Here is a 27,775-nt window from a genome sequence, read left to right as displayed (position 1 = left end):
GGAGGATGACATGTTCTCTTGGCAGCCCTTATATACTATCTGGTCACAACAGTATGATGCCATAGGTTGTCGCCGGCCAATAGGATTGGCATGATTCAACTATCGCTTCAGACACCTGTCCCGCAAGGGCGTTCCCCATAAGCATTCTAGGATGCAGTGTCTTGTTCCCATTCGAAAGGGAATGAATATTTACGGCACTCAAACAGGAATATTCTGTGCAATTGAGATGATAGAAGAAAATGAGATACATTTCTAGTTTTAAAATTATTTGTTCTTCAGAAATTCCTCTTTAAAATAAAAAAGATGTATGAAAAGAAACCCAAATTTGGTTTTTGACCACTGAAAATGTGACCAATTTACCAGTTTACTCAGGGAACCACATAAAGATCTCCACATCTCTGGGACTGAACCATTGAGGGCCTTTAAAATAATGATACCAAAAGGAAAATTTGTAAAGAACCAGAATAGATTCTAAAGGGATATTAAGATATCTTTAATACTTCTTGAATTACAGGCATGCAAACTTGGGGCATAAAAACACAAGAAGTGCTTTTTGCCATTTTTGAACTGTCACTGTTGGCATATAATGAAACAAAGATTGCTAAAGTTTGCAAAATCTTAGTATATCACTGTACACATTTTCCTTTCTATAACACTTTTTGAAGTGGTTTTCTAATTTGAAGTTTTTTGTTTGCTGATGCGGTTGCGTGTCCATTAAGTGTTAATGATGTTTAATGTTTCTGGAGATACTCAGGCTATAAAAGAGCGCTGAGCAGCTCATAAACACCATCATCTTCTGATGAACAGCGTCTTCAGTCCACAGTCTGATTCCAGGTCAGATCAGGAGATTGTCTCATCGGTGAGTTTATACCATCAACTATCTTTGTGTTTCAGCCTCTGGAGTCACTGTGATCATTTGTGTTTAAACTAGTTTCCTTTAATGAACATTGTGTGTGATTTCAGTACAGCAGATCCAAATGGAAAAACTACAGATTTCCATTTCTTAAAGAAAACAGGCTTGAAAAGCAGCAGAAGAATCAATATTTCTGGAAGATCATGTCATTTGTGTTTCCTCTCGTGATCATTCGTGAGTTTCTTATTTTACTGAAGATGTGAAAAACATTGAGTGAAGTTTAAAAATGAAATCAAGCAGCTGCAAAGCATTTCTCAGTTTACTTCAGTCGTCGTAGTTGAGCCGAACCAGTTCTGAAAGTTAGACTGGTTTTTCACTCAAACTATCATTGTTAGTTAATCGTGTCCTTTCAGGTAATCACAGTTTCACACGTTGATCAGATTGTTTGTCTGTAATCTCAGTCATTTCCTACATCAGATCAACAAGCTTTAAAATGTGTGTTTTTCCAGTGCAGTGAATGAAGAGCTCTTCAAACACGTGAAACATCTGTCAGTCTGTGTGCTGCTCCACAAACCTTCTGCTTCCACTCGCTTTGACCTGCAGAACAAACACACAAACTACTGTCAGTAACGTAAGTTCTTCCAGATTTATTCCTCCATTAATAAACCATTCAACACTTACAGTTGAGCTGAACTGAATATTCACAACAACAGCATTCTTGTGTTATTGTTCAGATGGAGGATTTTCAGTCTTTAATCTTACATTTAATGTATTTTAAGCATTTTAACATCACACACATCTCCTCTGAAGAAAATGTAACTGAGGAAACTGTATTTCAACAATCACACAGAAAACACATAATATATTTTCCCCTATTATTTTTATGGAAAAAAAAAATATATATATATTTTTACAACAGGAAATGAATGCATGTTTTTATTTTAAAAATAACTTTTTTTTATTTAGTCGCTGCCTGTCAAGATTTCATGAAACAATGGGACAAAACATCAGCTTCTGGATGGATGAAGATTATGATGAAGATGAATTGATGCGTGAGCAAATGTTTGCAGACCCATTATTCATCTGGATCATTTCACCCATTGAAATTCCAATCATGATCTTGACTCTGTTTGCGTTGTGTGCTCTTATCAAATCTCAGCGCTCTGCTTCAGTTTTTGTCGGTCACTTGATTCTTTCAGATCTCATTCAGATCATTTGTATGTTGATGATAACAATCATCGAATTGCCAGAAGATCTGGAAGATGTAGTCGATCTGATAAATGAATGGCGTAGTGCATATTTTTATTGTTTGATGGCGGGTCTGTATTTTATGGCATGTGTTGCTTTTGAGCGATATCTTATGGTTTCTCATCCTATCTGGTACAAATCTCATCATTCACTAAAAGTCTCCTGTGTTATTTCTGTGATCGTCTGGTTTGTTCCTCTGATCTTTGCAGACATAGACTCTGATTCGCTGTCTTTTAAACGTGTGAAGCGATCGATCGGCTGTTTTATCCCCTACCCGATAATCATTCTGTGTTTTGTTGGTACTCGTCGCAGTCTTTCACATGCAATATCTCTTACTTCTCTAAAGCGACAATTAATTTTGGGAAGTTTGTTCATGGTGCTGCTGACTTACACATTTCTCATTCTGCCCTTTGTAATCCTGCGTTTTATTACAGAGATTTTTCGCATTCATCAAAGTTCATTAGTTGTTAAAGTTATCCCATATGTAAAATTCCTCCTTTTTCTGAACCCACTCGCTGACTGTTTATTGTACTTGTTCATGAGGCCTGATGCTGGTGATTTAATGAAGTCTGTTCGCTGCTGTTGTAGAACTGACACACATCAGAATTCGACACACAGTCGGGACGAACACTCTCGAGACAGTAGAGCCACGTTTGCCGGCTGTGTTTCAGTGCAAAATCCTGCGTCTCGTTCACAGACCGCCTGCAGTTCAGTTTAAACAGATGAAATAGAGCTGAACTGAAGAAATGAAGACAATGTCATTCTGTTCATCACAAACAGGTTTATCAGAGAAAACTCTTGATTCATAAAGAAAACACACACAGTAAAGAGAGTTTTATCAAAAGATGTATTGATGAACTGTTGAAGCTTCTGCTGACTTTCTGTAGCAGCAGTAATTTCTCATTCGATGGAGAGGAGTTATAATCCAGAGTAGTGGATCAATGGTTTGCCTTCATAAAGAGCGTCTCATTGCAGTCGTGGGGAAATGCTGTAGGATCAATGTTCCCGCAGTAAAACAGGTCCAACAGTCTGCTGGATCCTCCACACACGAGCAGGTTTCAGCGTGAACACTGCGTTCAGCATCAGTTCTGATCACTACATCAGTGCAGACGCACACATGCACACAAACAGCCTTTATTCTGACTTCATTTCCCCGCTAGACTCACAGATGAACAACATCAAGTAGTTTAATGTCATATTCCTGCTTGTCAGCTAGTGTTCGTAATGCATGTACATTTATCACACTCTTTTTAGCAGATAATTACTATTCACGCTATTAAAAGGATGAAAAATGACAATTTACCTTCATGCTGATCAAAAGATGAATAACTTTCTTTCTACTGTGGAACATAAAAGACAATATTTTGAGATTATTCTGTCCATATATTGTAAGTCAGTGGACAGTTTTGGGTGAACGATCCCTAAAAACACTTGATTTCAAGTGCATGAAGTAAATCAGAAGTGTACTAAGTTTATATAAATATTATCCAGGAGTTATTAGTAATATTGTTGTGTTTATAGAAGTGTTTCATATAGTTGACTGTATCATATGGAGTCAGAGACTGTCGTGTATTCTCTCTTTTCTATCATTGATATAATTAAAGAGCTCCAGTTCTCCTGTATCTGTTTCTGTCTGTGTTTATTTGACTAATAACAGCTGATCTGAACTAAAGTGGAGTAAGGGACTGCTGAGTTAGTTTTCACTAACAGTAAATGATGCACCTTCTCGTTGTCCCTCGGCATCGCCTCTCTTCAATGAGGGGCAGATCTTTCAGTACTATCACACACAAACTCTGGAAATCTCTCCCTCGCTCACTCTGTTGTGTAAATAATATCTCTGAATTTAAATCATTACTCAAAACTCACCTGTTTTCTGAATGTTATACCTCTTGATTTGTTTCATTGATTGCACTGCATTATTACTAATATTTCTCTGAATGTTATGTCTCAAGTTCTGTTTTGTAATTTTGTACTTGACTCTTTTTTCTGTATACTTCCATGTTCATTATTGTTTCTCTCATTGTCTACTTGTATTATCTCTTCCTTGTTATGTATACTGTAAAGCCTCCTTGAGCTCTGGAAAGGCGCTATATAAATAAAACTTATTATCATTTATCATCACCTCCTCACAAACGACTCAGGCTGCTGAATTATAGCCATCCAATACTGGTCAGTCAAACTGGATTAAACCGGATCGGTGTGTCAGTGGCCATTTTCTCACTTCAAAAACTGGTCACAGATATTGAGCGGATAATTTGAGTAGGAAACAGTAAACATTCATGTCATATTAGAGGTGGTTTGAGACATGCATAATGAATGAATGCTGATGGGAAATGAGGAAATGTGCGATCACTACTGAATCTCTTGATAACAAGCTTTTGAAAACAGAGTAAAAATCACCCACATCCACTCAATCAGGGAAGAGTTTTCTAAGGGCAGAAACCAAACCATTATGATCCTCAGTAGAAGTGCTTCAAGTTCAATCCTTCATAAATGAATAAAAACTGTATTGTTTATCATTTTAGCTTTTATAATCTTTTAAATCATCATATGTGAAATACGTGCATCACATGGCTTTTGTGTTCACTTTCATGTTAATGAAAGTGTTCATTACTGTCATTATTTACCATTAAGATTAGTGATCGACCGATATATCTGTTTACCGATATTTTTCCCGATATTTAAGCATTTTTCCATAATCGGGTATCGGTTTTGTAATATCGGATTCGCCGATTTTACGGCGCCATCTTGTGGCCGTTTTGAGATTTCCGCCATTGCAGCCCGGGCGTCTGAGGAGATCAGTCAACAACAACTCAATGCACAGGTAAAGTATATGTTCTACTTGGTTTACTTTAATTAATCAACTTTATTTAACATAACAGATATGCACAAATGAGATCTGAGACATAAATTCCTGATGTAGTTAATTTATGCAGCATGTTTCTAAACAATTGAGACGAACTCATTGAGTCACGTAGTGTAATTCGTCATGTCCTGCCCCAATAAAGACGTAACTTTACATGAATTAAATAAAACAGACGTGAATGAGTGCATGTTGAAAATAAAAGCGCTGAATTAAATTCTCTATCTGTTGTATTTGGTCACCATTAGTCTAGAAGAAATCGTTCGTTCATATTGCTTAGCAACTGACGGATGATCAGGAGGCTTAAGCACGGCCACTGAATGAAACTTTTGACAAGATTATCTTGTTTAAACACCCTAGATTATATTATCACTTACTACATAACAATTTTTTTCGCTAATACACATATAAATATAGCCTACCGCTTTGTGGAAATTAATTATTTATTATCTACATGCGCGATCGCGGTTGATTAAGTTATAGTCAAACAGCACTTTGTCAGTTGGCATTTCATGATTTAACGTTAGATTAAATTTAGATCATAAAATGCCAACTGACAAGTGCTGTTTAACTTTATATAGTCTCAGAAAAAAAAGTTCGTTCATATTGCTCAGCACCTGAATGGGTTGAATCTCGTTTAAACACCCTAGATTATATAATCAATTGATTTACTACATAAACATTATTTAGTTAATTGCACTTTAATTTTTTGGACTCAGACCCCTCTATTTATTTGTGTATAAATATAAAGGTTTTTTTTGTATGCAAGGAGGGAGTGATTATTATAAATAAAATGGTTTGTTCAGCTCATTTGTGTTGTAATAATTGTCAAAAACAGAAGTATAACAGTAAATAAATATCGGTTCTGCATATCGGTTATCGGGTACATAAACATGCAAATAAACGGTATCGGTTATAAAAAATCAATATCGGTCGATCACTAATTAAGATCAGATGTGTTTGATTATTCTGCTGAGAAAAACTCTAGTGATCACCATATCTGAACATCAATTAGGTTTTCACCAATATTATATTAACACAACATATTTGAACACACATTTTGTAATGATTTGTAAATCTTCAACAGAAACTCATGTTGTAGCGTCTGGAGCGATCAAACACAATTATTCAATATATTTAATGAATTACCCATAAACTCACTCTATCAAATTTCTGTAAATCCCCCTAAAACTGCAACTAGCATCCCAAACATAGCTAAACCACAGGCAGAACTAGGTGTCCTGTTACAGATACTTGGACCTTTTACGATCAGGAAGAATTTTGCAGAGACTAGTGACTCTGATTTCATTCTTTCTAAGAAAGACAAATAAACTGTCTTAATCCTATGTATTCTCTATATAACCACATGGGAAATGTATAAACATGTGTCCAATTATTCCATCTCATGACTTTCCTTTTATACACACTAAAAACTCCTGGGTCCAAAATAACCCATAATGGGTTATTTTTGACCCAAATCCTGGGTTAAAAAGGGACCAACTAATTTCTGGGTTATTTCAACCCAGAAAAATGGGTTATTCTTTTTGACCCAACTTCTGGGTTAAATATCTAACCCAAATTTTGGGTTAAAATAACCCAAAATTGTAGTTAATATAACCCAACTTCTGGGTCAAAAGAACAACCCCAATATCTGGGTTGAAATAACCCAGAAATTAGTAGGTCCCTTTTTAATCAAAGGACAAAGGTCAAAAATAACCTAACTTGGGTTACTATGCCAGTATGCCTCATTTCAGAAAATAAAACTTCAGGCACTTACACACTTCAAGCACTTTTACATTTTTATTGCATTAAATTAAATTAAACTCCACATAAACTCTATACACTTGGACCTATTTATCTTAGGTCACACTGTAATAACATCAGACATTAGAAAAAATGAAGTAAAGTGTAATAATGACATTAATGCAAAGGTGAATATCTGGCCCATTATTATGCATAACAGCTTAAAGACAAGGCACAAGTATCTTTTAACTATAAGGTTTATTATAGAGATGCATTCCCCACTGTCGAAGAAGTTGTGACTGTCACAAAATCTTGCACACACATTTAAGCCATATTAAAGAAAAATATTTAGGTATAGAGAGATGATATGAGGGCAGTTAAAGGTATAGTTCACCCAAAAATGAAAATTTGATGTTTATCTGCTTACCCCCAGCGCATCCAAGATGTAGGTCTTTGTTTCTTCAGTAGAACACAAATTATGATTTTTAACTCCAACCGTTGCCGTCTGTCAGTGTTATAATGCGAATGAATGGTAACACAATTTATAAAAGTCCAAAAATAACCCAAAAATAAATCCAAATTAAACCCTGCGGCTCGTGACGACAAATTGATGTCCTAAGACACGTTTGTGCGAGAAACAGAAAATTATTTATATAATTTTTTACTTCTAAAACACCATGTCCAACTGCATTTAGCAATCGCTTAGGTTTCTCGCACAAACCGATTGTTCCGTGTCTTAGGACATCAATGTGTCGTCACGCGCCGCATGGTTCAGTTTGGATTTGTATATTTTTTGACTCTTATAAATTGTGTTACCATTCACTCGCATTATAAGACTGACAGACGGCAACGGTTGGAGTTAAAAATCATCATTTGTGTTCGACTGAAGAAACAAAGTCACCTACATCTTGGATGCGCTGGGGGTAAGCAGATAAACATCAAATTTTCATTTTTGGGTGAACTATCACTTAAAAGAGTAAAACGCTCACCTCTAAAATTCTCAGCTCAGACATCCGCCACTCAGTTAGCTTATCAGCAACAAAGCTGTCCATTTAAAATGACCTGGAGAAAACAATAGAGGTTAGCAACAATTTGAACACTTAACACACTTCATTAACTCTCACTACTTAAGCCCAGAGAGCACTGTATAATATGATAAGCACAGCGCAGCTGGTTAACATAACTCAACTATTGTGTTGCCTCGTCGCTCTAACCGCGGCTAAAGGGGGTCGCACACTGGATGAGAAGCGTATTTAAAATTCAAACACATTATTCTCTATGAGTGTACACACACCGGCGGCGCCCAGCAACGGTTCAGGACCTTGTTCAAAATCCTGCAGCGCCACAGCGCGCCATGTAACGTTACATAGATTTATATTAAATTTACACTTATTTGTCTCAAATCGTCGTTAATGTATATACTGACTTCACCATGTGCTGCAATATAAAGTTAATTTTACATTAATTTACAGTAATCAGCTGCATGAATAAAAATTGCTTATGTTATTGGATTTTCAGGTGATATTCTCAATTCATTTAGTTAACGGACGCTCTGAGGTAAAGTGTTCAGACTGCAGACTCAGCAACGATTGTATTTAATTATACAGTACAATCATAACATAGTACTGACATTATCTTAATTCCACAATGTCCTAAAACATAACAATATTGCTGGCCATAAACTGAGAAAGTACACGATACCTCGAGTTGTCCTAGACGCGGCGCAGCGCGGTGCTTCTCGTCCGGTGTTCGACCTCCTTAACGCGGCATGAAGTCGCCACTAGCTGCACTGTACTTATCGTATTATTACGTTATGTCAAATTTGGCTGGGTGGTTAATAACACTTTCTTATTTAGTCTGACAAACTCAAAACTAGGGCTGGGCGATATATCGAATGCTTTTGTCACGCGCATTTCGTCAGTAAAGCCGTTTCCCTGATTACCGCTAAATCGCCATCACCTGCTTTCAAATGGAGCGGCATTTAAGCCACGCAATATCGCGTTCATTATCGAAGGCGATACATCTGCGATATGAAGGGGGGAGGGGCGTTAACCCAGAACATGGGTTACTCTTTGAAAAATAACCCAGAAACCTAAACAACCCAGGAATTGGGTCAAAATATTAGCCCTATAACCCAGAAAATGGTTACTCTGTGAAAAAATAACCCATAATTTTAACCCAACACAAATAACCCAGAAAATGGGTTAAAGAAATAACCCAGGAGTTTTTAGAGTGTAGGCTTTATTCTATGTATTAATTCTAGTACTTCTTTCTAACTATTTTGGTATTAATGTTCCATAGTTACAAATGTATAGTTAACTGAAATCACAATAGTAGCATGTTTGGTATCTACGGACTCCAACTTTCATTTCCTATTTGGTAATTTATGTTACATGTTACAAATTCTGTGACACATTAGTATTATAAGAATCTAGAAGGTTCTTTTCTCATTCATCCAATCCAGTGTCTTATGCTAATATCTTGCAACAGAACAAACACTCATAAAACTTCCCTCTCAAGAGGGTGTGACATCTTCACCCCTTATATTCACTGATCACAAGATCCAATCTCTTTTCTTCTCTTTTACTGACAAATGCTGACGTCAAGATGACACTTTAAGAAGCTAGAAGCTTCCAAGGAACCCCAAGCTTGTGCCAGGCCTCGGCCTAGACTTTCCATTCACCAAAGATCCTCTGAATCCAACCGGTTCTCTTTCGTCAAGACAATATCAGCAAAGATTCAACGGGAGCCTCCACAAATTGCATCAGGACAGTTTAATTCAACTTGGAGAGACATGCAAGTATCAAACTTAGTCTCATTATTTGATACATTGAGTATCCTTACCCCTTTTAAAGAAGGGCCTGTTAAAATTAAACTGATGGTTTGCTCAAGGCTGTTGATCTGCTGAATGTCAAACAATGCTGTAACCTCTTGCTTTCCTGTACTCTGCTTTCTCTCTCTCTCTTGGTGAACTGTATGCATGTATGTGTGTGAATGTTAGAGTAGTTTAAGTGTTTAGTCTAGTTAATAAAGTCTTGTTCATGTCACACTTAAAGTTGTCCATGTTTTGCGCTCATATACTGGAGTCCCTATTCATGCAGATCCTGACTACAGGCTCTTAGTAGTATTGTACAATAAGATTGTTATTTCCCATAACCTGGAAATGAACATTTCTTAGAATTATTAAACAATTAACACTGTGCGTTCATTGGACAACAGGTTAATTGATTGTAATATTAATTTTATGAATGAACCAAAAAAGAACTGCACACTGCCATTGCTGCTCTCAGAATTTAATAAAAAGACAACATTTCGACCAAAGAGGTCTTCGTCAGGTCAGGCAAATAGTAGATAGTGACAAAATGGCAATTACTTTGCATTTTCTCAGTTTAATTGTCAATATTAATTTTATTACATTAAGTTAATTGTATTAACTTATCAAAATATTTAAAATTAATTATAACTAGTTATGATTAATTATTCATATTTATTTTGAGCTAATTTGCTACACATGTGGATAAAGTTAGTATACTTTACATTTATCACTAAATTAAGTGTCAGTAATTAGAATTAGAATCGGAGGCAAATTCACGAGTTCACACTTACATATAATCAGAACATATTACATATAACAGTAAAAGTTATGCGTATTTGGTGTGCTGTCCGGGGGGCTCCGAGCTCTGAATTTTGGCCTGAACCTAAACTACTCCCCATGTGAAATAATCACGTATAAATGTCAGGAAGCACAATTCCTGGCTGCATGTCAATATCCATGGATTAGGTTTCTCTGACATGTCATATGGAACACTTTTGAGTCCATCCTTTAGTGTAATCGTTTGTTTTACTCACGTTTTTGCAGTTTCCCCTATTAAATCCAGTCATGCAGCAGGATCTTTTGCCACTCAGTCCAGCTGAGGGAGCGCGTTTCGGCAGGAAAGTGACATCGATGCATACCCTCTATAATAGGACCACACCAAGAAAACCCCATAATAATCAGTGATGCTGTGTCTGTCCACACAGGAAGTGACGTGACAAAATGTTCTACTGTAACCGATGCCTTGTTCTATTTTGGATCTTTGAAATATGCTGAGTATTTTAAGCATATTTGCATGTATAAGTAGGAAATATGAATGTGAAGTGAATTTGTGGTCTCGTTTCAAATGCATTGATCAATATGCTTGTGTCGACTTCACTGTAGCCTACATGTGCTTCCTTTCGGTGTTCTGTCCGGTGCCCGAATCTCAATCAAACACAAGCCCATTCATTCAAATGATTAATAATGGGAACTTCCATTTCAAAATCCCTGTTATGAGATCTGCTGAAAGTGTTGCTGTTGTTAGATTTTGCTATATTTGGCTGTGCAGTCGTTTGGGTGGCTCGCCAATGTATTAGATTTCTCTAATACATAAAATAAGTAAGCTTGACCAGAGTTCTTGTGGGGAGAAGAATTTATTGAAGGTAGTAGTGTAGCACAGTTCTTCAGCAGTGATGTTAGCGTGTCAGCCTTCAAAACATCTTAACCCAAAGTTCTGTCTGTGGGACAGAGCTTTATACATGAAGACAAAAGGGTTACAAACAATAGAACACTGTTAGGACCTCCTACAGGAGATCGATCTACCCTGTGATCTGCTCTGAGCAATGCTGTTTCTTTGCCATTCACACCCATCAGTTTCTGTGGGCCATACGTCTGTATGGGCCATTTGGTTCACACCTTTACAAACACAGAGTTGATTGCACCTGAGGCACAGTCACAATGTAAATGCATCTAACTAAAGATAATGAAAATACACATAATCTTTCAATCCCTCCTCTGATCATTTTTGATCATAAAACAAACTTCCATAAATCATGTATACAGCATGCTGCATACAGGTTTCATTACTTAATGTAATGACAGAATAAGTGTTTATGATGAAGACTGCATCCTCCTGAATGCTTGAGTCCTTTCTTATTTTGACATTGTGGTCTTGAGGAAGTGGCGGATAGTGTTGTTTTCTGTGGACGTTCAGGCACGTTCAGCTAGGTAGCCAGTGCAGTGCGGTCTAGGCGTTGGACGTCTTTGGTCATCATCTGGAGTGCTGAAACACCTGCAATCACACAAAAGAGAAAAGGGAAACGTATCTTGCCAAGGAAAATATTTTAATCAAATAACACTTAACTGCTTCTAAAACTGTCCCTATTTAATATTGGCAGGACACTACTGTGTTTATCAGTGGATGTATGTTTATGTCTTCGTCCTCAGGCGACAAGCTAGAAAACCCTAGTCCCGCCATTTCTGGACTCTGATAAACACTACTGCCGTCTATCCCTCATCCTCTAGGTAGATGTTTCAAATCCCACTGGCTCACGTCGATCCACTTTTCTTTTCTTTGCACCTTAACTGCTCCATCAGCTACCAAGAGATCCTGATGTGGGCTTTTCCACCTGGATTCTCGCTGTGACCTCTGAGTTTTTTGAATTGTTAATCTACCATGGCCCCCCTTTGGAGGTGTCAAAACTTTATCCTTGGCATTGTGTATTGCCAGGCTGAGTCTTTCATCAGGTTGGACAAGGCTGTCAGATGTTAGATTTTCATTGGGCATGGGCCGGCCTGTGACATGTTCAAAGAAGCTTATTCCTGTTTTCCTGTGCTCATCCTGACTGCATTGGTTGTCTTCATGCAGTTCAACTCCACTTTCCATCAGTGATGTTTTTTTTTCTTCTTTGTGCACTTCATTCTGCATCTGTTTACTGTCTGGTTGTCTGTCTTGCTCAAGTTGTCTTAATGCCGCTGTATGTGCACCTCTCTCCTTTACGGCTTGTTTAGCAGCACCGTCTACTAGGACATCATCTTTGGCTTCAGTTGTTGAAACTTCTGTGTATGCTTTCACCTTATTTGCATACACATGGAGTACATCAGTTGTTGGATGAGATGTCACTAGTTGGTGCTGCAGAGAGAGGTTCTTCAGTTTTCCTGCGGCTCAAAAGCTTTCAGCAGAGTCTGCTTTTGCTTGTCTGTCAGCTGCTGAAACCTCTTCAACAAGTTGTCCTCATCATCACTTTGATGTGTTAAAATCAACTTGCAATCACAAACCCAGTTTCCTTCTTCGTTACAGCACCTGCATCTTCCTTGACTTTTTGCTTTTGGGTATCTCACATATTCATGTTCTTCATACCCCGTTGTCCTGTTGTTGAATGACAAGGTTTTGGTTTGCAAAGCTCTGAGATTGACTTCCTGTGTTCTTTCAATCTTTGCTGACCATTCAACAATCTGCATGAATGCTGTTCCAATGCTGTCCCAGTCATCATACCTGATTTTAAGGGCTTTAGAAATCTCAGGTTTCAGTCCATTTACAAATGCGGTTTTAAGAGGCATGCCAGTATCTTTACTGAGATCATCATTGTTGTTCACACCAGCATATTCCAACCAAATTTGTATGAAGCGTTCTTCATACTCAGCAACACTTTCTCTTGTCTTCTGCATGCATGAGGTAATTTGAGCCCAATTAACCTCTGCAGGTTTCAGTTCAAACAAGAATGTTTGTACAGCCTCCCATCCAGCCTCAATGTTCGCTTGAGACTCACCAGTCCTTCTTTCAACACTTTCTGTTAATCTCTTTTGGTCATTGTCCCTTAAGTTCACATTAACAATCATCACTCTGTCTAGTGGGTGCAAATTGTAGATTTTCTGCAAACGCTGAAGAAATTGCCAAGCTTTCCGTGGTTGTTTGTACACATCTGGCAAATCTTTTGACCATTTGTCAACTTGCTCTGGAGTAGCTGGCTGGTATGTTCTGTGTGAAACATATTTCTTTATCATTTTTGTGACAGTTCGAGTTCGTCGTTCACCATTTTCCTCATACTCCTCCTCATTGTCAATTTCAACTTCAACTTCAGTCCTTCTGTTTTTGACAATTACAGGAGCAAGCCTAACCTTCAAGTTGTCCTTTATGATATCATCATGTGTGTTGACATCGCTGTCAGAGTTCACTGTGGAACTGCAGTCACTTTCTCCAAGCAGATAAAGGTCTTGTTGATCCTCATTCTTCTGGAGATCACTGAATGGATAGAGAAACTCTTGTTCTGCTTTGCTGCTAGATCTTATGGAATGACTCTTTTTTCCAGAACAGTCTTTTGATTCCAATCGTTTGGAAAGCAAATTTAACAACTTGGTCTTCTCATTTAGTAGTCTTTCTTTGTCTTTCTTTTCATTCTGCAATTGTTCAGACAGTGCTCGAACCTTTGCTTTCTCTGCTTTGTTCTCACGTAGTAATTTGTAAGTCTCACACTTCTGTAGATGCTGTTGAATTTGTTTAACCAAAATTACAGACAAGCCATCTCTGTTTGTGTTTGCTCTTGAGTGCTGCATCTTTCCATAAGCCCTTTTAATGTCCGGCAAGGCCCATTGTCCATTCTCTGAGTGCCTAATGTTGTACTTCTGGCAGATGTCACCCTGGCACTTCCTTAGTCCCAGCCTTTTGTCCAAATATTAATTCAGATTTTCCATCATTTGATCAATAGTAACATTTGGAGGTTCTGTTCCATGTCTTTCTGTTGTTGGCCTCAATGCTGGGCCGTTACCATTGTTTCGTGCAGACTCAGCCATGGCAAGTACAGGAGATGTACCCTCAGAGGTGTGAAACAGAACAAAAGGTGTTAGAGCCGTCAAGGTGCTTATTCAGATTTAAATTCTCAGAAATCTTTTAGACTGACCATTTCAGATACATAGACAAATCAAACATGTTTCCAAAATACAAAATTGTGCATTATGGACTCTACTTGTACTCCTAACAAGTTTTCAATATTACTGTTAAGACAAAACATTCATTTTCAGGCTAATTTCCTTGTTTCATTTCTGAAAACTTCTGACTGAAAAGACTTGTTCTATTCTTTTTGTGTCCTAGCTCACAAGGCTGAGTTTGTCTCTTAGACAATTTACTTTAGATCTTTCCGTATCTTTCATCGGAAGGCTAACCAACTTATAGTTCCATGGCTTTATGCCATCATCTTCTAACCCAGTTCGAACATTTATTTCAAAACTAAAATAATGGCTACTGAATTAGCACCCAGTCAAGAAATTATAATTCTTGCAGCAACATCAGTCCCAAGACATTCTATGGTTTCTGCAGTCTCTGGATGAATGGACTAAACTGTTTCTTTAACAATTTCTACAGACACAAAGAGAACGGACCAAGCCTTTGCTTCTACAATCTCTTAATGAACGGACCAAATTGTTTCTTAAACAATTCCTACACACTCCAGAGAAAGGACCAAACCGTGTACTATATATCTGTGGCTCCTACAGTCTCATGAGAATGGACTAAACCTCTTCCTTAAATGATTCCTACAGACTCAAGAGAACAGGGCCAAGCTATAAACCTTATATATATAGCTTCTACAGTCTCAGGAGAATGGAGTAAATCATTTAAAAGGTTCCTACAGACTCACAAGAAAGGTCCAAGCCTTGTAGTACATATCTACGGCTCCTACAGTCTCATGAGAATGGACTAAACCTTTTTCTTAAATTATTCTTACAGACTTAAGAGAACAGGGCCAAGCTATAAACCTTATTTCTATAGCTCCTACAGTCTCAGAAGAATGAACTAGACATTTAAAAGGTTCCTACAGACTCACAAGAAAGGCCCAAGCCTAAAATTCTCAACAGTGCTACACTGTATGTGACTACACTACAAATTTTACTGGTCTACTTATTATTCCTTTTTTCTTTTCTTTTCTTTAAGTTCTTTTAAGAGAGCTGATAAGTTTCACTCACCAAATTAGGATATTTGAGACAGAATCCAGTTGATTCAAATAAATTGTATCCACAGATGCAGTCTGTTGATCTTCAACATAAAAACTGTAGAATCTCCAAGACTTTTGTGTTCACTTCTTGTTGCAGTTTGGTGAGTTCTCTTCTTGTCAGTCTCTCCTGGCTGGCTCGCCAAATTGTTAGATTTTGCTATATTTGGCCGTGCAGTCGTATGGGTGGCTCGCCAATGTATTAGATTTCTCTAATACATAAAATAAGTAAGCTTGACCAGAGTTCTTGTGGGGAGAAGAATTTATTGAAGGTAGTAGTGTAGCACAGTTCTTCAGCAGTGATGTTAGCGTGTCAGCCTTCAAAACATCTTAACCCAAAGTTCTGTCTGTGGGACAGAGCTTTATACATGAAGACAAAAGGGTTACAAACAATAGAACACTGTTAGGACCTCCCACAGGAGATCGATCTACCCTGTGATCTGCTCTGAGCAATGCTGTTTCTTTGCCATTCACACCCATCAGTTTCTGTGGGCCATACGTCTGTATGGGCCATTTGGTTCACACCTTTACAAACACAGAGTTGATTGCTCCTGAGGCACAGTCACAATGTAAATGCATCTAACTAAAGATAATGAAAATACACATAATCTTTCACTGTTCATGTTTGCCAGCGCAGGACATTTCACAAATCCAGACCAGACGATGTTCTACGGCCATGTCCTTCCGGAAAAGAGTGGCCTATTCAGGTCACACAGTACAGTCAGGGTGATATTATATGACTAAACATCTGCATGTAATTAGATCTGTAATTAATTTCTGTAATTACATTTATAATTACACTGTTGACCCAAGCCTTACACCTTACCCCTACCCTTAAACCTACCCATACCACCAAAGCTTTCCCTAACCTTACCCGTATCCACCTCAATAGCAGCAAAAGTGTTTTGCAATTCAATATGAACCCAATAAGTACATTATACTTATTTTTTGATGTAAGTACATAGTAGTTAAGGCCACTTAATATAAAGTGGGACCGGAGCATATGTTGTTCTAGAACTGGGGTATACCTTTCAGCATTGATGGTGCCTTTCCAGATGTGTAAGCTGCCCATGCCACACGCACTCATGCAACCCCATACCATCAGAGATGCAGGCTTCTGAACTGAGCGCTGATAACAACTTGGCTTGTCCTTGTCCTCTTGACATGGCGTCCCAGTTTTCCAAAAAGATCATCAAATTTTGATTCGTCTGACCACAGAACAGTTTTCCACTTTGCCACAGTCCATTTTAAATGAGCCTTGGCCCAGAGAAAATGCCTGTGCTTCTGGATCATGTTTAGATATGGCTTCTTTTTTGACCTATAGTTTTAGCCGGCTACGGCGAATCGCACGGTGGATTGTGTTCACTGATAATGTTTTCTGGAAGTATTCCTGAGCCCATGTTGTGATTTCCATTACAGTAGCATTCCTGTATGTGATGCAGTACCGTCTAAGGGCCCGAAGATCATGGGCATCCAGTATGGTTTTCTGGCCTTGACCCTTACGCACAGAGATTGTTCCAGATTCTCTGAATCTTTGGATGATATTATGCACTGTAGATGATGATAACTTCAAACTCGCAATTTTTCTCTGAGAAACTCCTTTCTGATATTGCTCCACTATTTTTCACCGCTGCATTGGGGGAATTGGTGATCCTCTGCCCATCCTGACTTCTGAGAGACACTGCCACTCTGAGAGGCTCTTTTTATACCCAATCATGTTGCCAATTGACGTAATAAGTTGCAAATTGGTCCTCCAGCTGTTCCTTATATGTACATTTAACTTTTCCGACCTCTTATTGCTACCTGTCCCAACTTTTTTGGAATGTGTAGCTCTCATGAAATCCAAAATGAGCCAATATTTGGCATGACATTTTAAAATGTCTCACTTTCAACATTTGATATGTTAGCTATATTCTATTGTGAATAAAATATAAGTTAATGGGATTTGTAAATTATTGCATTCCTTTTTTATTCACAATTTGTACAGTGTCCCAACTTTTTTGGAATCGGGTTTGTAATTCTGTAATGACAACTCTCGGAATGTTTGGTATGGTAATGGATATGACAATGTAGATATATTTGGTCTTGGCGGAATAGATCTGCTATGCTGATGCTGCTTAATTGCTGCTGCTGCAGAGCAAGTACGGGACTTGTTACTGTCAATACATACAAGACCCACTGCTGTGAGCAAGTAAAACAGGTAGGATGCATCGCCATGGACTTTTGGACGATGGCAGTGGGGCTGAGGTACAACGATGCGGCATTGAAGGATGTTTTTAATTGTTGCCTTGATGATCCTCTACCTCAGTGTGAGATGGAAGGGCTACAGGACTTGGATTTCTGGAGATTCGCCGCCTATCTCCGCCATCGGATAGAATGGGCCTCACCAAGTCAACCAGTCAGTGTGCATGCTCCAGACCATGAATCCGTCTCTGAAGTCACAGGAGAGGTGGGCACTGAGCCTCAGCTTCACCCCGGTAAAGGGAGGACGAGGAGAAGGAAGAAGGTTTCCTTCAGACTTCAAGGCCCGGAGGCCGCTCCAGCCAGTGAGTCCACTCCAGAGGCCACTCCAGCCAGTGAGTCCACTCCAGAACCCGTTCCAGCCAGTGAGTCCATTTCTGAGCCCGCTCCAGTCAGTGAGTCCACTCCAGATCCAGCTTTAGTCAGGGAGTCCAGTCCAGAGCCCACTCCAGCCAGTGAGTCCACTCCAGAGCCCGTTACAGTCAGTGAGTTTACTCCGGTCAGTGAGTCCACTCCAGAGCCCGCTCCAGTCAGTGAGTCCACTCCAGAGCCCGCTCCAGTCAGTGAGTCCACTCCAGAGCCCGCTCCAGTCAGTGAGTCCACTCCAGAGCTCGCTCCAGTCAGTGAGTGCACTCCAGATCCAGCTTTAGTCAGGGAGTCCAGTCCAGAGCCCACTCCAGCCAGTGAGTCCACTCCAGAGCCCGCTCCAGTCAGCGAGTCCACTCCGGAGCTCGCTTTAGTCAGTGAGTCCAGTCCAGAGCCCACTCCAGCCAGTGAGTCCACTCCAGAGCCCGCTCCAGTCAGCGAGTCCACTCCAGAGCTCGCTTTAGTCAGTGAGTCCAGTTCAGAGCACACTCCAGCCAGTGAGTCCACTCCACAGCCCGCTCCAGTCAGTGAGTCCACTCCAGAGCATGCTTTAGCCAGTGAGTCCACTCCAGCCAGTGAGTCCACTCCAGAGCATGCTTTAGCCAGTGAGTCCACTCCAGCCAGTGAGTCCACTCCAGCCAGTGAGTCCACTCCAGAGCTCGCTTTAGTCAGTGAGTCCACTCCAGAGCTCGCTTTAGTCAGTGAGTCCAGTCCAGAGCACACTCCAGTCAGTGAGTCCACTCCAGAGCATGCTTTAGCCAGTGAGTCCACTCCAGCCAGTGAGTCCACTCCAGAGCATGCTTTAGCCAGTGAGTCCACTCCAGCCAGTGAGTCCACTCCAGCCAGTGAGTCCACTCCAGAGCTCGCTTTAGTCAGTGAGTCCACTCCAGAGCTCGCTTTAGTCAGTGAGTCCAGTCCAGAGCACACTCCAGTCAGTGAGTCCACTCCAGAGCATGCTTTAGCCAGTGAGTCCACTCCAGCCAGTGAGTCCACTCCAGAGCATGCTTTAGCCAGTGAGTCCACTCCAGCCAGTGAGTACACTCCAGAGCTCGCTTTAGTCAGTGAGTCCAGTCCAGAGCACACTCCAGCCAGTGAGTCCACTCCAGAGCCCGCTCCAGTCAGTGAGTCCACTCCAGAGCTTGCTTTAGCCAGTGAGTCCACTCCAGCCAGTGAGTTCACTACAGAGCCCGTTCCAGCTAGTGAGTCCACTCCAGTTCTGCATGCTCTCCCTATCAGTCCTGTGATGGCCAAGAGGATTCTTTTCACGTATTATGTTTTGGCGGTCTTGCGTGCCTGGAGTATGCACTTAGAGCAGCCTGAGCCCGCTGCCGTCCCGGAGCAGCCCGAGCCCCCTGATACGGCCACGGAGCACCCTTGGTCAGCCCTGCCGCCGCCGCTGCCCAGATCTTCTGCCCTGACGCCGCCATCCAGGCCTTCTGTCCTGCCGACACTGCCCAGGCCGTCTGAACCACTGGAATCTGCTTGGTCAGTTCCTCCAGCACCAACCTGGCAAACAGCTAGGACTCCAGACCTGCCAGTGCCCGCCTGGTTGGTTCCTCCAGCACGGACTACTTCTCACCAGTTTTCCCATAATTCACCTCCTGGACTTATTAGCCATGTCATTGCACTCAGGTGTTTTGTGTTTGGTCATTAGTTCTGTCTATTTAGTCTCAGTGTTTTTTGCCTTTGTTTGTGGTTCGTTGTTTTCTGTTTCATGCACTTCGTTTCTGGTTTCTGTTTTTGTGGACTGTTTATGCCTTGGATTTACCTCATTAAACTGCGCATGGATCTTATCATCTTGTGTCTGTGCATTCCGTGACACTATTAGCCTGCCCATTAGAGTTTCATGCCAGAACTTTGTATAAATACATAAATGTAGAAATAAAGAAATGTAAAAATGAATAAATGTGTAAATGAACAAATATGGAAATAAATACATAAATAAATAATGTGGAAATATATAAAAATCAAAATGAATAAATGTATAAATAAAATAAAAATGCATAATAAGGAAATAAATGTATAAATAATTATTTATTTTTGTTTATTTGCTTTTCTATGTATATTTTATTTATGTATTTATTTTTGCTTTTTTACATTTCTTCCTATATTTATTTATGTATTTATTTTTAATTTTGGCAGACTTGGCATTTCATAGGATAAACAGTTTCAGCGTTTGAGGGGAAAAATATCAAATGGTAAAAGAAAACATGACCAGTGGAGTGAAGAAGAGACCGTTAATGTATAATATACAAATAAAGCTACTCAGAACCCAGGAATATACAGTGTGAAACATCAGCTTCTATCTACCTATCCAGGATTCATTTCATTTTATTTTATTTCATTTAACTTTATTTATAGAGCACTTTACAACTGCACCAGCAGACCAAAGGGCTTTACAAGCAAGAAACACTTCATTAAAAGAACACAACTTAAAACAACACACATCCAACTAACAACAAAGACTAGCCCACCCTCTCAAAGGCCAAAGACAAAAAGTAATTTTTGACAAACTTTAAAAGCATTTAAAGATGAGATATCTCCAAGTTCCTGAGGAAGATTACTCCAGAGCCTCGGCCCCGCAACAGCAAAGGCCCTTTCAGCATTAAATGAGTACGAGGGGCAGTAAGCAGTAACCTAATATTGGATCTTAGAGATCTAGGTGCTTGACGAACAGCAATGAGCTCAGACACGTAAGCAAGGGCCATCCCATGCACTGCTGCTAAACATACAAAAGAGCATGGGCGAGGCTAGCCCCTTTTTAGGGGTGCTTCAGCACCCCTAAAAAGGAGCTCAGCACCCCTAAAACTTGGAGTAAGAAATGTTATTCTAAAAATTTTTGTTCGTCTTTTACAAGGTTAAACAATGTCCAAAACATACTCCGTAGTTTGTGGTTTAAAATGTATGCGTTAAGGATGAAAATGAAAACATCCCCCTTAGCAAATGGTGTCATCCTGTTCTCTTCTTCTACTTCTCCTCTGTACCTGCACCGCTCAGCACGACCGTCATCTAGCGCGAAACACAAGCAGAGTGAGAACCCGTTATGCAGTGTTGTGAATCAACTAAGTTGCTCCAAAGCTGTGTCTCACACTTCTTTCCTTTTACCTAGAGTTGTTCCCATTCCGAAACCATATCGGTGAGTACTGGAGTCAGTATAAATAAAATATATATATATATATATATATATATCCCCCCTGGGTGATGCTATTCCTCAAACCACCAACAGAGCATATAAAATACCAAAAATATAATTTTTTTTTAAAACATCGCAAAGTAAAACGCTGTGTTTATATAGAACTGTCTCTTTTCGACCACAACAAACGGGACACTTTTCAGACGCGCGTTCCGACTTCGCCTCAGCGCCAGGTGCAAGTCAAACGAGCGCGGAAAAGGTAAACTACAGGTGACGACGAGGGAGCTTCAGTTGAACAACAGTGAACTGCAGTCAGATGAGATGTTGTCAGGCTATGTCGGTAAAACTGTCCAATCAGCCGTTATACTGTGCTCGCGGCGCACACTCAAGAATTGCATGCGCAAATGTGTCGGCAAGTGCTGCATAATTTCTTTATTATAGCTTAAATAAAGTGCAAAAGAAACTGCGAGCAATGACCGTCGTCGTTCTGTTGTAAGTTAAGTCATGAAATTACCAAACATGCGATTAAGCTGCCTCAAAACTGTGCAGGCATGCATGTATTTGTTGACATGGTTTTAAAGCTATTGTTATCCAATTTGTTGGCCTTAAAACGTCTTAAAATGCACATATGTACACCAGGGAAATCTAAATTTTCTCAGGGGAGCATGCCCCCGAACCCCCCTAGCAGAACACATTTTCTGACCTCGGTAATTAAAACCCGGCGTGCGGCCCGGCTTACATTCTATCTAATGAAATCTGAGGTAAGCGTGGGACTAAAAGTTTGTGTGTATGCACTGTGATCAAAAATAAATGGGACCAAACACGATTGAATCTGTGTCTCGTTATTCAATTAATAACTACCGATTGATTTCGCAAAAAAATTCTAAAAGAAATTAAGAATTATTGTTGTCATTGTAGTGGTGCAAATATTTAAGCTATCTAATAAAATCTCAAGGTTAAATCAGAAGATTTTTTTGTAAAAATGTTTATGTAACAGCTGTCAAAAATAATATAAAGCGCCGCTGTGGTTTTTAATTAAAAAAAAAAAAAAAAACTTTTCAAAACAACACCACCACATCCTCTGTTTTTTTTTTTTTTTTCACAAATCGCACTTTGCTTATAATAAGTGTTTATTTTCGGACTATTGTAGTCCAGCGGGTCGCCGCCTCTGTGGAGTAGCACAGGAGCTGGGTGACTAGTCCATAGTCATAAACGGAGAGAAGTAGCGCCGGTTACAATGTTCTTCCGCAAGACGCATGCAGTTACTTTGTTCAATGACAATAAAGTTGAAAAGTTGAATCTAATCTAACCAATCTGATGACCGTTAATACAAAAGGAGGCACATGGAGTTAACGGTCAGGAAAACCATTTGAGTGAAGAAGGTTTTGTGTTTGTTACAGGGGCTGTCTGTGTGAACTCTCACAATTAAGCTGGTGTTCTGAAAAGGCCCTAGAATCGCCCCTGCAAAAGAGTTTTATATTGTATCCTGTAGTTCACTGGTAGCCATTTGAGAGAAGCTAAAATAGGAGAGATATGATGACTTTTTTTAGCACCCACCAGGAGCCTAGCTGCTGCACTCTCAACTAACTGCAAACGTGAAATAGTGATCTGGCAGGACTCCACATACAACACATTGCAATAGTCCAGACGAGACAAAACGAAGGCATTAATAACCTTGGTGAAGTATAATCACAGTAAAACTGCAGTTCAGTGATACTGAAATATCTTTAAAAAAAAAAAAGAAAAGTTGTCTTAATCTAAATGGCATGAGATTTGATGACTTTGTGGACACTTGCTGGCAATTAAATTTGTCAACTAATATCATAAAATCAGCAACACAGAACACAAAAAATGAAGTGGCAACAATATAACCAATGCATAAAAGATGCGAATGGGGTGGGTGTGTGTGCGTGTGTTTGTGTATTTACATTAAGGGTTTCTTTAAGGGTAAACATACAATGACATTTTACTAAATTTGTACCTAAGGAGAATTTGTATCTAGTTCATGTGTATTTGGAAAGGGCAAAATGACAAGCACTGGAGCCCATCAAACAGTGTGTCCATGATTTATACTCTTTTATAAGTTTGTTAAATCATCATTACCTGCAGTATTGAGGCGTTAGCAGAGCCAGTGATGTTATGGTCTGTGTCGAGGCTTCGGAGCGTGTCGAGAAATCCCGGAAGCTTTCAGTGAAGCGCGTATCGAGGCTTGTATCGCTTTAGATCAATGACGTCACTGATGACGTTCGAAGCCTCGCTTCTGCCTGTTATGACCAAAGAATTTATTTACACACATTTGATAGCGCCATTCATTTGAAGCCAATATGTTTATTACACAGTTATGTTAAACAGTCATTATATACAACCAGAAAATACACATTACATTCAAATAAATATATTAGTTTATGTGTAAATTGATTTTTTGCCGTTATTTCTAAACCTTAACTGCCGCAAAATAAAGTGTATCACAGATCACGTCAACAGGTCATCTGTAATGAATCTGCATGTTTTTGACCACCAGGTGGTATTGTGAGCAAATGAAGCCTCGAGAAATGAGCCCTTTTGTGAATCACTTTGCTGAAAAGCTTCAATGCTTCATGAGGCTTCATCTCACCATCACTAAAGCCGAGTTCAGACTGCACGATTTTCAAAGTAGTCGGGTCATTGATCTTTTCACACTGCATGACTATCTTGGCCAGCATTCAGTCGCTCTTGTGTTCAAACTGCACGATGGATCGGCGACAGAAGGTTTCACACTGCATGACTTTACATTAGGAAGAATCGCCGACAACTCTGTCTGGCACACAAACTACGGCTGCGTCCGAAAAATGAAAAATGCTGCCTTCCGAGGACACATTTCAAGGTAGTAAGGCATCAAGGCACGTCCGAATCCAATGTTAGCTTCACTTCCTGTCTCATGAGATACCTTCCTCAGATCGATTTTTGAAGGAAGTATAGATGTATCCTTAGCTGCCTTTGATATCCCACAATCCTGTGCTTTCCATTCTGTGACAGTTGAGCTAGAAAAATAAAGATGGCGTCCGAAAGTTGTTTGCTGCTCAGTTTGTGTATAAATGTACGATTTTGCTCAACATATTTCAATTTTGATATCATTTCTATTGAGAAATTACTACTGTAGTAATTAAATATTTGTTTAGTTCTCACCAAAGCTCACGCTATATTGCTGTAGATCATTAAACTGTTACGCTGCCTCAGAAGTCTGTCCGAAATCAGTTTCGTGAGGTGCCTTCATGCACAAATGCTGCCATACAAGTCATTCTCTTACAAGATAGCGAGGCAGCAAGACAGCTACCTAGGTTTTCGGACGCAGCCTACGTTTCACATAACTTTTCAATGTTCTGTTGTTGCGGATGATCAAGCAAATGTTTGTGCTTTGTTTCTGTTTGATAGAATTGTAATGTTTACCTGAAACGAAGCCATGCTTGCTGCTGCTCTGTATCTCGCTCTCTCATTGGCTGTCGGTCGTCGACGATGTAGTTTTCAGTCAGAACACTTTTCACACAGCAGGATTTTGAATCGCCGACAGGTCCAGATATTTAGCATGCCAAATATCTCACGGGTGTTGGCGATTCGTCGGCGATTCTCTCAGATCGCGTCTTTGCTCATTAACACTGCGTGATTGTCACTCGCATGAACGAGCACCGGTTTACCTGTGATTTCGGGCATTTGTCGGCGATTTCTCAAAACCTGTCGGCGAGCCAAAATCGGGGCTAAAATCGTGCAGTCTGAACTGCTCCGTCGTCAGACCGGTCGTACTCCTAAGCTGTGTCCCAGTTCGCCTACTTACTACGTCCTAAAAGCATTTATACTGTTTTTGTAAAGAAAAGGTACATACTTCTGAGTGTGTAACAGAAGAGTATGCGAGCTTTGGGACACCTCGTCATAACTGCATCTTTAACGGACGTTCTGTCGCTTATTTACGCAAACTGTTCTGTTTAAACTACCCTGTCAATCATCTTGTCACAGTTAAAATCCTCCACATTGAATTAAATTTATTTTCCTACCGTTTCGGAGAGAAATGTAGTCGCACGTTTATCTTCCAGTCATGGGTCTGTCATGCAGAGAACTCTCCTCATCTTTGCATAATGATGCATTTAAAAGTTAATGACCAAACGCATCGTTATAAAAGTTCACAATGCTGTTGCAGATGAAATATAATGTGGATAACATTTAATAAATATCTTTTCGTCAGGTTATATTGATTATTAATTATTCAAGCCCCTTTATCTTTACCGCTCTGCTTAACCGTCAGACCTCGCAAGTGTTTTCCACATAACTTTTATTCAGAAATATGTTCGAAAGCACTTGTTAGAATGCGCTCAACGCACAAAACTTACTTTTAGTGTTAAGTGCCTATTACCAACACAATCCAATATGAATTTAATACATAGCCTACATTGTTCGACCGGACATATTAACTGTTATTTGTGTTTGTGCACGTGATATCAGGAAGCAATGTATTCACACATGACGGCAAAGCGCAAATCGAGTTACCCCTCCCACTTCTGCTAGTATTACTGAGATATCTTATTTTACTGCAACTATCTGTTTCTGCTTCTTTATCATATTTATAGTATGATAAATATGATAAATATGTTCTTAGCTCCACCCCTTCAGGATGCCAGGGAAGGACGCAAGGAAAAGACGAGAGGACGGAGGAATTGAATCAAGTGAAATGATTTATCCTCACTCCCTTTAGCGTCACTTGAAAGCGTCATCAGCTGCGCATGAGGGATCTACTCATATGTTGTTAAAGTTTGGTTATTAAAAAAATATAATAAACATTAATAAAGCAAGATGCCCCTTTGAAATATGTGACATGTAAAGTTTATTTGAACTGCAAACATTAAAGCATACATTTAAATTATTGTGACAGATATGAAGGGGGAGGAGAATGTATGCGTGCGTCATGTTTCTCGAGGAGAAAGACTTCCGCAAAGGATGCACCTGTGTATCCTCGCTCATGACTCTTCGGGAAGCTTCCTCACTCCTCGTTCCTCACCTCCTCGCGGTGCAATTAGAGAATAGAGTGCCCCAGGGATGACGCGTTTTTGTAGGCCAACCCGGAATTTAGCGGCGCACGGGTTCCCTCGGTTGAAAGCCTATTCATTTTTCCCATAGACTTTTGGAAAATCGCAGAAAATAAGCTCTGTGTTTAACAAAGGGTTATGACACTCACACGTTTTGTCTATCAAGATAATCTTTACAAGTTAACACAACATTTATAGATTTTGAAGCCTAAATAAAGTGGTCAGATATATAAAGGCTAACAGTAGGCTATAAACGGACTACAGCACACCATGGTCGCGGATCAACGTCGTCACCGCCAAGCGTACTCAAACTTTATTTAGAAAACAACTCTATTTAAAAACATGCTCACTGATTATGATCTGCGCTGTGTATGAATACTTATCCACTTTTTCATGAGAAATGCTGTCCAAATGTCCCGTTTTTAATGATGACGTCTAAAGTCCCCGCCAAAGGAAGTAGTCCCTTTTAGCAATTTGTTAGCAACCGCCGATTTTCAGACACAGTAAAAGTTTAAAAATCACAAGTTGGTTATAACTGGTGTGTTTTATGTCATAGATCAAAACGTGAAAGTATTTAGAGGCTTTGTTAACCACAGACCTTATTTCAGGCGATTTAGCAAAAACTCCTTCAAAAAACCCATAGACTTTACGGCGTTGGAACCGGAAGTCCTAAAATACTAACTCGCTTCCGGGTTTTGCCTACAAAAACGCGTCATCCCTGGGGCACTCTATTGAGATGTCCTTCAAGATGGCTGAGCTCCATCAGTTTCTGGGTCATAGGATGGAGGACGGAGGAGCGAGGAAACGAGGAGGGATTTATCCTGCGTTCCATTCGGAAGGGCTCATCCCTATGCCCTAATCCCTTCAGAGGGTTACCCTCCGGAGTGAGAGCTTCGAGGGGATGAAGGGTGTAGGGGTAAAAAAAAAACTGTTCTTTTGGAACGCATTTCAGCGTCATCTTAACGAGACAATCAAGGATGATAAATTGTGCAAGCTGCGCCTTTTGTTTAACGTCATTATTTATTAATTTATTTATTTTAGGTTTACCGCATGTAGGCTATATTGTATCTATGTAGGCCTATTTGAAACATTTGAATGGACTGATAAATGAGCTGTAAAGTTTTTTTTGTTGTTTTTTTTTTAAGTACAATGTCATTTTGACCATAATAATGTACCAAATCTAACTCGTATAAATATTACAGTAGTACAGAAAAATATTATACATACCTTTATAGTTAAAATCGAACTCCTAACCTCCTGTACCCATTCTGTGACGTCAAACAACTTCCCTGTGCAAAGTGGCCCGAAGTGTCCATCAGTTGTTCCCTTCGAAATCCTTCATTCCGAAGGGCCCTTTGAAGTGGCCAGTTTTGAGCACTTTGGTTTGGAACGACCCTTCAATATGGCGGCCATGATTATTTTCACTCCGAAGTGCCCTTCGGAGGGCGATATATCCCGTTTGGAACGCACCGATTGAGAAGCACCCTTTGAGGAAGTCC

At 39.7% G+C, this 27,775-nt stretch overlaps 1 long non-coding RNA gene across 1 annotated transcript; it reads right to left on the bottom strand.

The window, feature by feature from the left end:
* Positions 1 to 524: 524 nt before the first annotated feature.
* On the bottom strand, positions 525 to 27,770 carry LOC137003651 (uncharacterized). The gene is made up of 4 exons (XR_010892020.1): positions 27,504 to 27,770; positions 23,329 to 23,489; positions 7,697 to 7,769; positions 525 to 1,450 (listed from the first exon to the last, which is right to left on the bottom strand). It is a non-coding gene; the product is annotated as an uncharacterized lncRNA (long non-coding RNA).
* Between the last annotated feature and the right edge of the window lie 5 nt (positions 27,771 to 27,775).

This window comes from Chanodichthys erythropterus, chromosome 16 (assembly GCF_024489055.1).
Source record: "Chanodichthys erythropterus isolate Z2021 chromosome 16, ASM2448905v1, whole genome shotgun sequence".
NCBI classification, from domain to species: Eukaryota; Metazoa; Chordata; class Actinopteri; order Cypriniformes; family Xenocyprididae; genus Chanodichthys; species Chanodichthys erythropterus.
Note: the sequence above shows the minus strand (reverse complement) of the source record. Positions and strands in the feature narration are given on the sequence as shown.